This window comes from Gorilla gorilla, chromosome 7, assembly GCF_029281585.2.
Source record: "Gorilla gorilla gorilla isolate KB3781 chromosome 7, NHGRI_mGorGor1-v2.1_pri, whole genome shotgun sequence".
Classification (NCBI taxonomy): Eukaryota; Metazoa; Chordata; class Mammalia; order Primates; family Hominidae; genus Gorilla; species Gorilla gorilla.
In genome coordinates, this window is record NC_073231.2 from 21561864 (window position 1) to 21577384 (window position 15521).

The window sequence follows — 15521 nt, forward strand, 5'->3', positions numbered from 1 at the left end:
CAGAAACAATAGAGTATGCAAAAAATATAAACTACCCAATTATAGCTGGCAAAGTACTCTGACATACAAGAAGAAAAACTAAAGCTATAGCAAATTCTCCAAACAATGTAGAATTGCCACGATCTCTTATAATTACAGAAAAAAGGCATTTGGTTTTTCCAATTTAAAAAGAAAGCACTTTTTTCCTATTTACATAAAGTTACTGAAACAAAAGGTGGTAACCATGAAGCTTCAGGAGTTTTTAAATTCAGCCTTTTGACAGAGAAATAACATCAGCTGTTTTTCCAAAAGGAGTATTTAATCTTTCTACAGCTATAAAACCATTGTAAGTCTTTTCCCAGGACTATTTTATTCAAACGTCAGAGATTAGAGAAGAATTGAGCATAATCCAAGAAAATATATGACACATAACCAGAAGAAACAGAGACTCTGCCTTTCATGAAATCCCTTAGATACCTCTGGTATAATGGAAGAAAAAATGCTGGTGGGATGCACACACAGGGATATATCTGGGAGGCATGCAAAGAATCCTATTCTCAAGCTGCCTAAAACAATTAATTCTTCAAAAAATGCATTCTGCTGTGAAACTAAGTTATTTCAAAAACACAGTTAACATAGTTGATATAGTTTGGATCTGTGTCCCCATCCAAATTTCACGTCAAATTGTAACCCCCAATGTTGGAGGTGGGGCCTGATGGGAGGTGATTTGATCATGGGGCAGTTTCTCCTCAATGGCTCAGCACCATCCCTCTTGGTACTTGATATGGTTTGGCTGTGTCCCCACCCAAATCTCATCTTGAATTGTAGCTCACCCAATCCCCACATGTCGTGGGAGGGACCTGGTGGGAGGTAACTGAATCATGGGGCTGGGTCATTCCTGGACTGTTCTCATGATAGTGAATATGCCTCATGAAATCTGATGGTTTCATAAAGGGAGCTTCCCTGCATAAGCCTTCTCTCTTGCCCACCACCATGTAAGAAGTCTCTTTGCTCTGCCTTCGTCTTCCGCCATGATTGTGAGGCCTTCCCAGCCATATAGAACTGTGAGTCCATTAAGCCTCTTCCCTTTATAAATTACCCAATCTCAGGTATGTGTTAATTAGCAGCATGAGAACACACTAATATAGTACTGTCCTCACGATGGTGAGTTCATTCTCAGGAGATGTGGTTGTTTAAAAGTGTACAGCACCTACCCTGTCTCTGTCTTGCTCCTGCTCCTACCATGTAAGAAGTATCTGCTCCCTCTTAACCTTCCACCATGATTGTGTTTCCTGTGGCCTCCCGGCAGCAGATGCCACCATGCCTCCAGTACAAACTGTGGAACCATGAGCCAATTAAACCTCTTTTCTTCATAAATTACCCGGTCTCAGATATTTATTTATACCAATGTGAGAATGGCCTAATAGTCAATACAATACAAAGCAAGCTACTTGTGAAAGAACCTTGTGAAAATTAGACAGCTGCTGCCCATCAATTTAAGCCCTTTTAATTTAATTAATTAAATCTGCTAAATTGTGGTGTGCCTGCTCTGTGCCAGGCACCCAGACTATTTATCAGACTCTCCTGGCCAGGAGCAGTGGCTCACACTTGTAATCCCAGCACTTTGGGAGCCTGAGGCAGGAGGACTGCTTGAGCCCAGGAGTTAGAGACCAGTCCAGATCATGCAGTGAGACCCTGTCTCTACCAAAAAAATTTAAAAAATTAGCCAAGCATGGTGGCACATGCCTATAGTCCCAGCTAATCAGAGGGCTAAGGAGGGCAGATCACTTGAGCCGGGGAAGTCAAGGCTGCAGTGGGCCGTGATCATGCCACTGCATTGCAGCCTGGGCAGCAGAGTGAGACCTTGTCTCAAAAACAAAACAAAAAGTTCCTAACTGGTAATACTGCCCACAGATGATCTGATTCCACCTCTATCTCCTAGGACTCTTATAGGAGCAAGAGACAGAAATCTCAACCTCATATGGCTTGAGCCAAAAGGGCTTTTATTGGATCATACGTCTACAAAGGTCAGAGATAGGGCTGGCTTCAGAAGGGGAGGGGGGCTGAAAACACTCAGCTCCTCACCCTCAAACTCTTGGCTGGGCCCTCAGTGCTGGCTCTCAGCAGGCTCTGCTCATGATGGCTCCAGTTGCCCCTGTCCCATCTCCTGCCACATCCATGGCCATGAAGAAAAGCACCAGCTGCCGTTCTTGGAGCCCAAGCCAAGTATCATTGCATCTCACTTGGTCACACGCTTACCCCTAAACCATTCAGTGTGGTCATGAAATGACATGATTTGGGTAGCTGGATTGGCAGTATGCCACACACCAAAAAAACATACAAACTGAGCATAGAGCAGGCATGGCTCCTCAGAGGGAGCCTGGGAGAGTAGATGATGGGTGACCAAAGCCCAGCACATCCTGCCACACAGTCTAGTCCCCAGGTTGGCACTCAAACAGTAGTCACTCTAGATACACCATGATCATGTCACTCTCTGTTCAGAGCTACAGTGTCTCCCCGCTGCTGCTAACCGGGCCTTCCACAACCTGGCCCCACCTTACCGGCTAAACAGGTTCCTCCTTTCATTCCCAAAGCAGTCACCAGTCTCATATGATAGATATCACTGATCATTCTTCCCAGGTATTCTGATGTACCAGCATCTATGCATGTGAAGATATCCCAGGTATTCTGATATCCCAGATATCCCAGGCATTCTGATGTACCAGCATCTGTTTCTTCCTCTACCAATATCTATTTAGCCTGGACAGCCCATATCATCATACTTCAAACTCTGGACAGAGCCAGTTTCAGCCAGGTTAAGTGAAGTACGGAGGTACAGATTTGAAGACTAAGACCCAGTTTCAAATATACTCACAATCCAAGAAGTTTAGACAGACCCGGGGGAGCTACTGGTAGAAAAATTCACCCCAGTAATCTTGATACAACTTTGTAAAGTAAGGGGGAAAGGATGAATATATCTAGACTGTTTTGTTATGCTGGTTGCAGAGAAAGACATTAAAAATGAATAAAGATCTTGTAATTCTATGCATGTCAGAAGGATTGTTAATATATCGGTGTCCCAAGTGAAGAATCTATCTATTTCCCAATTTGACAGAAAATTTAAGTCCTTCCTCCACATGGGAAATGGGGTACTTCATACACACATTTCTACAGATTTTGGAGCCACCTAAAATCTCTAATTCCTATACATAAAATTATACTGATCAGAGAAAAATATGCTTTGAGAAATTTGCATTTAAAAGGAGAAAAATAAATCACCCACACTTGCTATTCAGATAAGGATTATTGTATCTAGTTTAGGTCAAGGTAAAAAAAAATCTTGATGATTTTGGATAAGCCTGAGTGTTTATAAATGGGCAGGTTGTTGAGTTCCATCTACCTACACATTTGTTAAAACAGTAGATTTGACTGACGTTTAAGGAAATTTTAAAAATTCCCCTAAGGGAATATACAAGCTAAAATAGTGACACAGCCATAGCTACGTAAGAAGTAAGAGTGATAGAAATTCTTAGAAAAGGCAGAACAAGAAAAAAGTGCCCATTTTTGCTCAGGGGAAATTACAAACGTTATGCCAGCAGCCAACGCTCATAAATAAAAATTCAGGCACTTGAGAATTTTGCAAAGGGCCCATATAATTTATTTTGGTAGGATGACCCTGGATATGTAGGCTTAAAAGAACATGCACTGTTGAACAAGAGCAAAGTCCCAGGATTTATTTCAACACCACCTTAAAATAACCCCAACCAAAAATACCATTTTCAGCAAGCATAAAGAAGAGAAAAAGAAGAAAAAAGAGTTTAAAAGAAAAATAAATTCAGGACAGATGCTGGTTCTTTGTAACTCAGTGAATACATGATGCTTTGTATCCCAAAGAGTAAATGTATGGAATGACCTACTAAACATAGTTGGGTTCAAAACAATAAAGTCATTTTAAAAACATATACTAGTATTGGGAGAATAAGACCTTGCTTTGAAGCAATACAGGAAGTCAAAGGCTTATTTGATTATGATTTTCCTTTAACAATATTTCTAAAATTCTAAAATGATTCTGAATTTGACCTATTTTTGACAAAGGCACTAACAGCAAAGGACGAAACCATCTACTTATATAGCTCTTTGGGAACTATGGGGAAACATTTTTCCAAGGGCAAGTTGTGCCAAATAGAACTTACTAACCAAAGGGAGGAGAAAGCCCAGGCACAGAGAGACCCAAGTCCCATGCTCTCCCTCCCACCAACCCCTGGCAAGTACCAGTGCCAGAGGACGAAGGGGTACACTCTGTCCACCCAGGCCAAGGCCAGGTTCCAGCTCATTTACACATTCCCATGCCTCACTCCTCGGATTCGAAGCCCCCCAAGGACAGACTGCATAATTGGCACCATATTTTTCTCTTTCTCCTCTTACAGTCCGGCCCTAAAGTGTCCATCATTCCCACTCTGGGAAATGAGTATAAAGCAGAATGCCTTGCAGAGCCAATGATGTGGAGGCCTCTTCTGAGGCCCAATAAGCAAAGCTGCATGATTGCCTGTCACAGTGCACTCTGAGGTCACCAAGAACAGTAAGAAAAGGACACTGCCACTCACCAAGCGCAACACACTCACCTCCAGCCTGACACCCAAGATCCACCTCCTTAATAACACCTTTCCTCAACTACCCCAGTCCACTGGGATCATTCACTGTCCTCTGAATTGCTGTGACCTCTCTGATCACTACTTGGTTTCTACTTATCCTACACTACTTCATTACACGCTATCTTTACTGTACACTCTAACCATTACCAAAATCATATTCTCATGGGAACCCAAGTTATTTTATTCCTAATATTCCCTGCAGCACAATGAACAATGCTAGGCAAACACTCACACTAGAACTGTGGGAAGAAAGGAAAAGGGACACATGGTCCTTGGCTTACTGGCTTCCTGAAACAACAATGATCACATTTCAGAACATCACAGCAACCCTCGATGGCAGGATCCTTGAAGATTGGCACTAATGTTTTTGCCTATCTTTGTAGCCTGATGCCAAGCACAGATGTTAAGTATTTGTTCAATGAATGAAAATTAACAGTACTATGGTAAAAATAAATTATCTGATGGCTTGTAGGTAGAATTAAGTATGATTAACCCAGAATCCTTTATTATTGAATTTGACTTTTCAGACAGGAAGTTAGGAAAGATTCAGCTGTGGAAGATGTTGCACATACAGGAAACAGAGCAGAGACGGGGAAAAAAGAAAACAAAACTTCATCTGCAAATGTGAAAAGTAGGGCCATATAACTAAAATGGAGAATACTGGAGGAGAAAAAAACACATGTCTGTTGAAAGATATTGAAAGATACTGAAGCTTCGACACCAAGTCACATTAAACCGTTTCCTTTATTCATTCATACAACAAATATTTATTGTGCACCTTTACTCTGTACCAGACATAGAGTGTTCTGAGTGCTGGGGGCACATGAATTGGGAAGATAAAGTCACTGCTCACATGGAGTTTGTACCTTCTGCTTGAAGGTGGGAAAGCATGGAAACAGGGAATATGTTTAAAAAAAAAAAAAAAAGAAATCCCTCATGTACTAGTCTGTTCTTATACTGCTATAAAGAAATAACTGACACTGCGTAATTTATAAAGAGAAGAGGTTTAATCGGCTCGTGGTTCTGCAGGCTGTACAGGAAGCAGAGCGGCTTTTGCTTCTGGGGAGGCCTCAGGAAGCTTCCAATCATGGCGTAAGGCAAAGGGGGAGTGAAGCTTCTCACATGGTGGGCGCAGGAACAAGAAAGAGTGAGGGAGGAGGTGCCACACTCTTTTAAACAACCAGATCTCAAAAGAACTCACTATCACAAGAGCAGCACCAAGGCGATGGTGCTAAACCATTCATATGAAATCCACCCCCATCATGCAACCATCTCCCACCAGGCCCAACCTCTAACATTGGGGATTACAATTTGGCTAAGATATGGTGGAACTGTATCACCACGTATGTGTGCCAGAAGATTCCTAGAGAGGAAATTAAAGCAGGATAAGCAGTTGGGTGAGGAGGGCCAGCAGGATGCTGTATTAGTCCCTTCTCACACTGCTATAGAGATAGTACCCAAGACTCGGTAATTTGTAAAGGAAAGAGGTTTAATTGACTCACAGTTCTGCATGGCTGGGGAGGCCTCAGGAAACTTACAATCATGGCAGATGAGGAAGCCAACACATCGTTCTTCACAAGGCAGCAGGACAGAGAAGTACAGAATGAAAGGGGAAGAGCCCCTTATGAAATCATCAGCTCTCATGAGAACTCACTACCACTTACCAGAGTAGTAAGGGGAAACCACCCCTGTGATCCAGTCACCTCCCATGAGGTCCCTCCCCCAACACGTGGGGATTACAATTCAGATTACAATCCAAGATGGGATTTGGGTGGTGGCATAAAGCCAGACCATATCAGGTGCCCAGGGAAGTGTTCTCTAATAACATAATTAGATATTTCAGTAGAGAACCAGAGTGAGTGAGAGAGCCAGCCATTGGGGTATCTGGGGAGAGCATTCCAGGCAGAGGGAACAACAAATGACAAGACCCTGGGCAGGAACAGGTGGATATGGTCAAGGGTCTACGAGCACGTGAGGACTTCTGGATCAGCATCTGTGAGGGGAAACAAGTAGGAGATGAGGTGCCCAGTAGATGGACCTCTACTGGGCCTGCCGGGACAATGTTATGACTTTGACTTTCACTCTGAGTAGGGTAGGAAGCAACCGGAAAGTTTACAGGGGGAGGGTGGCAGGATCTGGGAAAAATCTTTTAAAAATGGGAGATTTTCCAAAATCTTAGCTTACAATGATGACATATATATGTTTTCAAGAACTGCAATATTATTTTTGTTTAATTCTTTACTACACTGTAAGTTCCATGAAACTAGGGCCACTGTCTGTCTTATTCACCATTGGATCTCCAGGGCCTAAAACAGTATCTGGCATAGAGAAAGCACTCAAGGAATACTTCCAGAATGTACAAGTGAAAGGATATATGCATCAATAGTGTCTTTAAATTTATCCGTTTAGCTTAAAAGGCAGAATCCCTTCCTTAAACTACCACTACTCAAACTGGGTGAACAGTTCACCGCAACTTGCACAGTTCAACTGTACCTTCTTCTAAATAATGTGTGCTTTGCTACATGCCCTAAGGAATAAAATTTACTTTCACAGTTTGGCAATAAATTTATTTCTCCGGGAATCTATGATAAGCAGTGTTTTAATAAATGAAAAAGAGGAGAAAAGTAAACATACAATTTTTATAAAGTTGTCATAGCCTGCCACAAAACATTAAGTGGGGGTTATTTTTAAACCATTTTAAATGCTTGTGGGAGGAAGGGTTGGGTTTATGTCCTGGGAAGTACTTTTACTCCCAGAGGCTTCAACTAGCTGTCCACCAGGGGAAAGGGCACTAGGAAAAATAGTTTAGACTTTTCCTGGCCTAAGAAATATGGTACAAAATGAGCTTCTTGGACTCCCTCTGAGTGCAGTATAAGAATATAAAACTGAACCATCACACGGACAAAGTCACGGAATCTTGGGTGTCTGGTCAAGAGGTTTAATTTCAAGCATACTTCACAGCTTGTCCTGTTCAGAATGGAAAAAAAAGCAATAAAAATAAGCTTTAAATAAGGATGAGAAAATATATGTACATCTGTGAAAACAAGCATTCCAAATGCTGTTTTTCCTCCAGATGTAAGACAGAAGTGATAACCAAACCTAATCAGTTAATAATGTGAGTTCAATAGGGAAATGTCAAAATTTACTAATAAATAAATAATGGCTCAAGGAGACTTACATAGGAGGTTACAGTTTCATGTCTTTATCATTCCTTACAAGCATATAAATGTTTCAAGATGTACAGTGCCTTAAAATTGCATCCCTTTTTAAAGCTTTCATGGCAGCACAAATGTAACCCTCTTACTTTCCTCCACTAAAAAGCCAAAGTGTGTTTCCCACTTTCTTCTCCATACTTCCATTCCAAAAAGACTCTCAGGAATCTAGGGCGATGTCACTGAGGCTTTGCCTCATAGGCCACTGCAGAGGCTTCCTGAGCGAAACTTGACACCTTTCCTAAAATCCATGTGTTTGACGAGATCAATGTTTTTATTAAAGAACAATATGCTCCAAAGTCTGGGTGTGAACTAGAGTTGGGTTACAGGTAGGCATTCTTTGCAGAGTTCCTCCAGAGGAAAAAATATTGAAACTCATTGTGCAGCAGGGAGGTGAATGAGTAGGTCAACTGAAATGTTTGGATTTAGAAAATTCTTTTTATTCTCAAATTTCATGGAAGTTCTTTCAGCATACAAACTTGTGGCCACATCCTTTTGCAATGATGATGATTATAAAAATAACTCGAAAACAGCTAAAATGTACTATGTGCCATATTATTTAGTGCTTTAAATGTATTCTGTTTAGTCTCTAACAAGCTATACGTGAGAAAACCAAAGCTTTCAAGATCATACACCTAGCTATAATAATCAAGATTGTGTGGTATTAGCTAAGGATAGACAAAGATATTAAAGGACTAGAACTCAGAGTCCAGAAATAAATCCAAGCATCTATAAAGAATCAATTTTCAACAAGGGTACAAAGACAATTAAATGGAGTAGGAAAATTATTTTCAATAAATGCTGCTGTGACAACTGGAATTCCACATGCAAAAGAATGCATTTGGACCTCTATCTCACACCATATACAAAAATTAACTCAACATAGATCAAAGACCTAAACAGTGTAAATCTTTGTGACCTTGGATTAAGTAATTTCTTAGATATAGCACCTAAAGTATGAGCAACCAAAGAAAAATAGATAAATTGTACTTCATTAGTATTAAAAACCTGTATTTCAAAGATAACAATGAGAAAGACACCCTACAGAATGAAAGAAAATATTTGCAAGTCACATATCGAATTATTTAGTACCCCAAATCCATAAAGAACATTTACAGCTCAACATTAAAAAGACAGATAACCCAATTTAAAAAACAAACAGGAGCTAGAAGCTGTCATCCTCAGCAAACAAATGCAGGAACAGAAAACCAAACATTGCATGTTCTCACCTTTAAGTGGAAGCTGAACGATGAGAACACGTGGACACATCACGGGGAACAACACACACTGGGGCCTGTCAGAGGGGTTGCGAGGGGAGGGAGAACATCAGAAATAAAAGCTAATGGATGCTGGACTTCATACCTAGATGACGAGATGATCTGTACAACAAACCACTCTGACACGTTTATTAATGTAACAAACCTGCACATTTTGCACATGTAACCTGGAACTTAACACAAACGTTGAAGATAATAAAATAAAAAATGAACAAAGAATCTTAATAGATATTTCTCCAAAGAAGACATATGAATAGCTAATAAGCACATAAAAAGATGCTCAACATAATTAGCTACCAGGTACATACAACTCAAACTACCACGAGATACCACTTCACACCCATTAAGATAGCTATAATCAAGAGATAACAACAAGTGTTGGTGAGGATATGGAGATATTGGAACCCTCATACATCACTGTTAGGAATATAAAATGCTGCAGCCTCTTTGGAAAACTGTTAGCCTCTCAACAGATTAAGCATGCATTAATATATGATGTAACAATTTCACTCCTGAGTATATACCCAAGAGAACTGATAACATATTTTCACACACAAAGAAATTTATACCTAAATGTTCATAGCAGCACTATTCCCAATAAAAAGTAGAAACAACTCAAATATCCATCAACTGATGAATGCATAAACAAATGCGGGGTATATCCATGCAACGGAATATTACTCAGCAATAAAAAGTAACGAAGTACTGATATATGCTACAACATGGATGAACCTTGAAAATCTTAAGTTACACTTAACTGAAAGAAGCCAGTCACAACGGACCATAAATTGTATGATTCCACTTACATAAAATGTCCTGGATAGGCAAATCTCTAGAGATTGTCCAGGGTGTAGGGAGAGAGAAAGGAGGGATGACTGCTAGTAAATACCAGGTTTCTTTTTGGGGTGGTGAAAATGTTCAGAAATTACATAGACGTTAGTGATGGTTACATAATGTTGTGAATACATCAAAAACTACTTAAATGTATACTTTTAAATGATGAATTTTATAATATGTAAATATGTTAGTTTTTTAATTATGCCAAAATCAAAAATATATATACATGGCAGAGTAAGAATTTTAACTGTCTGACATCAGACCCACAATGCCACCCACTGTCATGCTAACAATTGATATACATTTGCCAAATTAAGTATTAGTTCATTCTACAAATTCATTCAGTCAGTAAGTATTTACTGAGCAGTGGTTATGGGCCAGGAAACCTATTTTTTTTAAATGTCACAAAATACACATAAAAGATATCCTTTAAACCATTTTAAGCGTATAATTCAGCGGCATTAAGCACATTCACTGTTGTGTAACCATCGCCACTATCAATTTCCAAAACTTTCTCAACCCCTGAAACAAAAACTCTCTAACTATTAAGCAAAAACCCTTATTTTCCCCTACCCTCAGTTCCTCATAACTTTTATTTTACTTTTCATTTCTAAGAATTCTATATACCTCATGTAAGTGGAATCATACATTATCTGTCCTTTTCTTGTCTGGCTTATTTCACTTAGCACAATGTCTTCAAGGTTCACCCATATTGTAGCATGTATCAGAACTTCATTCCTTTTCAAGGCTGAATAATATTCCATTGCATGTACATATCACATTCTGTTTATCTATTCATTTGTTGATGGACTCTTGGATTGTTTCCACCATTTGGCTATTGTGAATAATGCAGCTATGAACATGGGCATACCAGTATCTGTTTGTGTCCCTGTTTTTAATTCTTTGGGGTATATACCCAGGAGTGGAAATGCTGAGTCATATGGTAATTCTACATTTAACTTTTTGAGAAACTACCAAAGGGTTTTCCACAGCAGCAGTACCATTTTACATTACCACCAGCAATACACAAGGGTTCCAATTTCTCCACAACCTTTGCCAACACTTGTTGTTTTCTTTCTTTCTTTTTAAGTAATAGTCATCCTAATGGGTATAAAGTGGTATCTTATTGTGGTTCTGACCTGTATTTCCCTAATGGCTGGTGATGTTGGCTATCTTTTGATGTACTTATTGGCCATTTGTATATCTTCTTTGGAGAAATGTCTATTCAAGTCCTTTGCCCACTGTTTAAACTGGGTTGGTTGTGGTGTTGCACATAAGTATCCAAATATATAAGTATATTTGTTTGCTTTTTTAAACAGATGTAAACACCTAAGCATAGAAACCAGAAAAAGCAAAGCAGAATCTTTCACATTACAAAGGAGCCATCCAGTATACTTTTAAATACAACATTCTTCTCATACTGGGAAATGTATTTAGAGTCTATGACCTCAATCTTAACAGATGATAGGGGAAGGTGACAAAGAACAAAGATTAAACTACCGGAAATAAGTATATTTATGTACATGATATAGAATAAAATATTCAATGTTAAATAATATAATAATATCCATCAGGAGATATGGCTGATCATATCAACATACGGTTTATAAAAAAAAAAAAATTTCCAGAGAAACTATGGGGATGGAAAGAGAGATGACCAAATAGAAGCCTCCACAGATCATCCTGCCTGCAAGAACACCAAGTTTTAACAACTACACACAAAAAAGCACCATCGTAAGAACCAAAAATCAGGTGAGCTATTAAAGTACCTGCTTTTAACTTTGTATTGCTGAAAGAGGCACTGACAAGGGTAACAAAGACAGTCTTGAATTGCCGAGGCAACCTGTCCCCCATCCCCTGGCAGTGACTAAGTTCACAGATTCTTTCTCCTACGTGGAAAAAGAATCTGTGCACTTGCGGGAATGAGAGCATAGCTACTTGAGGACTTGGCATTCAACTCAGTGCTGCCCTACCATAGCAAAGCAAAGATGTGTTGGGCTCAGGGAGTATGTGGACCAACCTTAGCTAGAGGGAAATTGCCTATCCCGGTGGTCAGAACTTGAATTCTGGCAAGCCTCACTACTGCAGGCTAAAGTGCTCCCAGGTCCTCGGTAAATCTGAAAGGCAATCCAGGACACAGGACTGCAACTCCTAGTCAAGTCCTAATGCTGGGCTGGCTTTAGAGTCAGCGGACTGGGGAAGTATGTGGCCTAGGGAGACACAAGCTGGGGTGGCTAAGGGAATGCTTGTGCCACCCCTCTCACAACCCCAGGCAGTGCCTCTGGAAGTGACTCCTTCCTTCTGCTTGAGGAGAGGAGAGCAAAGAGTAAAAAGGACTGTCTTGCATCTTCATTAACAACTCAGCTACAAAAGGATCAGACATCAGGCAGAGTTAGTTGTGAGGCCCCCATTCCAGGCCTTAGCTCCCAGATGACATTTCTAGACACACCTTGGGACAGAAGGAAACCTGCCGAATGGAAGAGAAGAACCCAGTCCTAGCGGCATTCATCATCTGCTGACAAAAGAGCTCGGGCCCTGAATAATAAGCAGTGACACCCAGGTAGTACACAGTGGGCCCTGGGTGAGACTGAGGCATGCTGCTTCAGGGGAGCCCAGCACATTTGCAGCTGTGGAGACTATGGAGAGAGACTCTTTGTGCTTGAAAAAAACAGAGGGAAAAGTAAAGGGGACTTTGTCTTGCACCTCAGGTACTAGCTCAGCCATAGCAGGATAGAGTATCACATGGTCCCTTGGGGTCCCTGATTCCAGGCCAAGGCTCTTGACATCATTTCTGGACCTGCCCTAGGCTGGAAGGGAGCTCAGTGCCCTGAAGGGTGGGCTCCAAGCCTCGCAGAATTCACCACAAGCTGACTGAAGAGCCCTTGGGCTTTAAGCGAACGTCGGTGGTGGCCTGCAGAAACCCCATCCAGTGGTAGTGGTGGCTACTGGAAGAGGCTCCTCTGCCTGCAGAAAGGAGAGGGAAGAGCAGGACAGACTTTGTCTTGTGTTTTGAGGGCCAGCTTTCCTGCAGTAGAATATAACATGAGGTACGTTTTTAAGGATGTTGACTCCAATCCTTTGCTCCCAGACAACATCTCTGGACCTGCCCAGAGCCTGGGGGAACTCGCCACCCTGAAGGGAAGGACACATGCCTAACTGGCTTCTCCACCTGTAATGGTGGAGCCCTAGGGCCTTAAGTGAACTTTGGAAGTAGCCAGGTAGTGGTTACAGTGGATCCTGGGCAAGACCCAGTGCTGTGCTGGCTTCCAGTCTGACCCAGTGTAGTCCCAGTTGTGGTGGCCACAGGGGTACTTGTGTCACCCCACTCCCAGCTCCAGATAGTTCAGCACAGAAAGAATCCATTTGTTTGGGAGAAAATAAAGGAAGAGAAAAAGACTATCTCTCTGATAATCCAGATAATTCTTCAGGATCTTATATAAAACCATCAAGGCAATACCTCCATGAGTCTGCAAAACATGGGGTTTCTGCAGGCCACCACCGACGTTCGCTTAAAGCCCAAGGGCTCTTGAATACCTGGAAGGTTCCAATAAATATGACAACAAACAAGCCCAGACTGCAAAGGCTACAATAAATACCTAACTCTTCAATGCCCAGATACCAACAAACATCCAACAGCATCAGGACCATCCAGGAAAACATGACTTTACCAAATGAACTAAGGCACCAGGAAACAATCCTGGAGAAACAGAGGTATGTGACCTTTCAGACAGAGAATTCAAAATTGCAGTGTTGAGGAAACTCAAAGACATTCAAGTTAACACAGGGAAGGAATTCAAAATTCTACCAGATGAATTTAACAAATAGATTGAAATAATTAAAAAGCATCAAGCAGAAATTCTGGAGTTGAAAAATGCAATTGCTATATTGAAGAATGCATCAGAATCTCTTAATAGCAGAATTGACCAAGTAAAAGAAAAAAATTAGTGAGCTTGAAGACAAGCTATTTGAAAATACACAGTCAGAGGGGACAAAACACAAAAGAGTAAAAAACAATGAGGCATGCCTACAAGATCTAGAAAGCCTCAAACGGGCAAATCTAAGAGTTACTGGCCTTAAAGAGGAGGTAGAGAAAGAAATGGGAATATAAAGTATATTCAAAGGGATAACTACAAAGAACGTCCCAACCTAAAGAACTATGGTGTGTGAACTACTCTTAAGTAGAAAGATTAAATAACCAATAAAAGATTAAACAAACCAATAAAAAATGGTAACTACAACTTTTCAAGACATAGTACAATAAGACATCAAGAGATGCAACAAAAAGTTAAAAAGAAGGGGTTATGAAGTGAAAGTGTAGAGTTTTTATTAGTTTTCCTTTTGCACGTCTGTTTGATCAAGCAATCAGAGCTAGGGCATCATCAATTTAAAATAACGGATGACAGTATTTCCAAGCCTCTGGTAACTTCCAAGGGTTGAGGATAGAAGGAACATACCTCAACATAATAAAAGACATATACAACAGACTCACAGCTAGTATCATACTGAATGGGGAAAAACTGAAAGCCTTTTGTCTAAGATCTGGAACACAGCAAGCATGCTCATTGTCACTACAATTATTCAACGTAGTACTAGAAGTCCAAGCTAGATCAATCAGACAAGAGAAAAAAAAAAATAAAGAGCATCCAAACTGGAAAGGAAAAAGTCAAATTATCCTTGTTTGCAGATGATATGATCTTATATTTGGAAAAACCTAAAGACTCCACCAAAAAACGATTCAAAATGACAAAGAATTCTGTCAAGTTGCAAGATACGAAATCAAAATACAAAAAACAGTAGCGTTCATGTATGCCAACAGTGAACAATGTGAAAAAGAAATCAAGAAAGCAATCCTATTTATAATAGCTACAAATAATATAAAATACCTAGGAAACACTTTAACTTAAGTAAAAGATCTATAAAAGGCAAACCATAAAACGCTGAGGAAAGAAATTAAAGAGGACACACAAAAATGGAAAGATATTCCCTGTTCAAGGATTGGAAGAATAAATATTGTTAAAATGCCCATACAACCCAAAGTAATCTACAAATTCAATACAATCCCTATCAAAATGCCAATGCCACTCTTGACAGAAATAGAAAAAATCCCGAAAGTTATATAGAACAACAAAAGACCTAGAAGAGCCAAATGTATTCTGTGCAAAAAGAAAAAAACTGGAGGAATCACATTACCTGAAAGGAAATCAGTATGGCCAAGAGATATCTGCACTCCCATGCTTACGGCAGCATTATTCACACAGTAGTCGAGATTTGGAAGCAAACTAAGTGGCCGTCAACAGACGAATGTATAAAGAAAACATAGTACACATATACAATGGAGCAGACTCTGTCTCAAAAAAAAAACCCAAAAAACTGATAAACATCCATGTATTTAAATTGTTGTGTAAATCTCTATCACCGGGGGCGCGGGGGTGGGGGAAGGGATCAGGGCTCCGCGCTCTGTCCGCCCCACGACCCCGGCCCGGCGCCCCTCCCCTCGGAACCCCCACTTAGTGCCCGGCCCCCCGCCCCGCCCCGCCCCGCCCCGCGCGGCCCCCGGCCTCAGC

The 15521-nt window shown here is 40.6% G+C and overlaps 1 protein-coding gene across 3 annotated transcripts in view; it reads right to left on the reverse strand.

Moving 5' to 3' along the window:
• MTMR7 (myotubularin related protein 7) overlaps positions 1 to 15521 on the reverse strand; it is a 119470-nt gene that overhangs the window by 87982 nt on the left and 15967 nt on the right. The window contains exon 1 of one of the 3 annotated variants that reach the window (XM_055349132.2): positions 15148 to 15490. The exons of the other annotated variants lie outside the window; for them this stretch is intronic. The gene's annotated coding sequence lies outside the window, so the exon portion shown is untranslated. Of the gene's footprint in view, positions 1 to 15147; positions 15491 to 15521 lie in introns of those variants that run through there. 3 annotated transcript variants of the gene reach the window in all.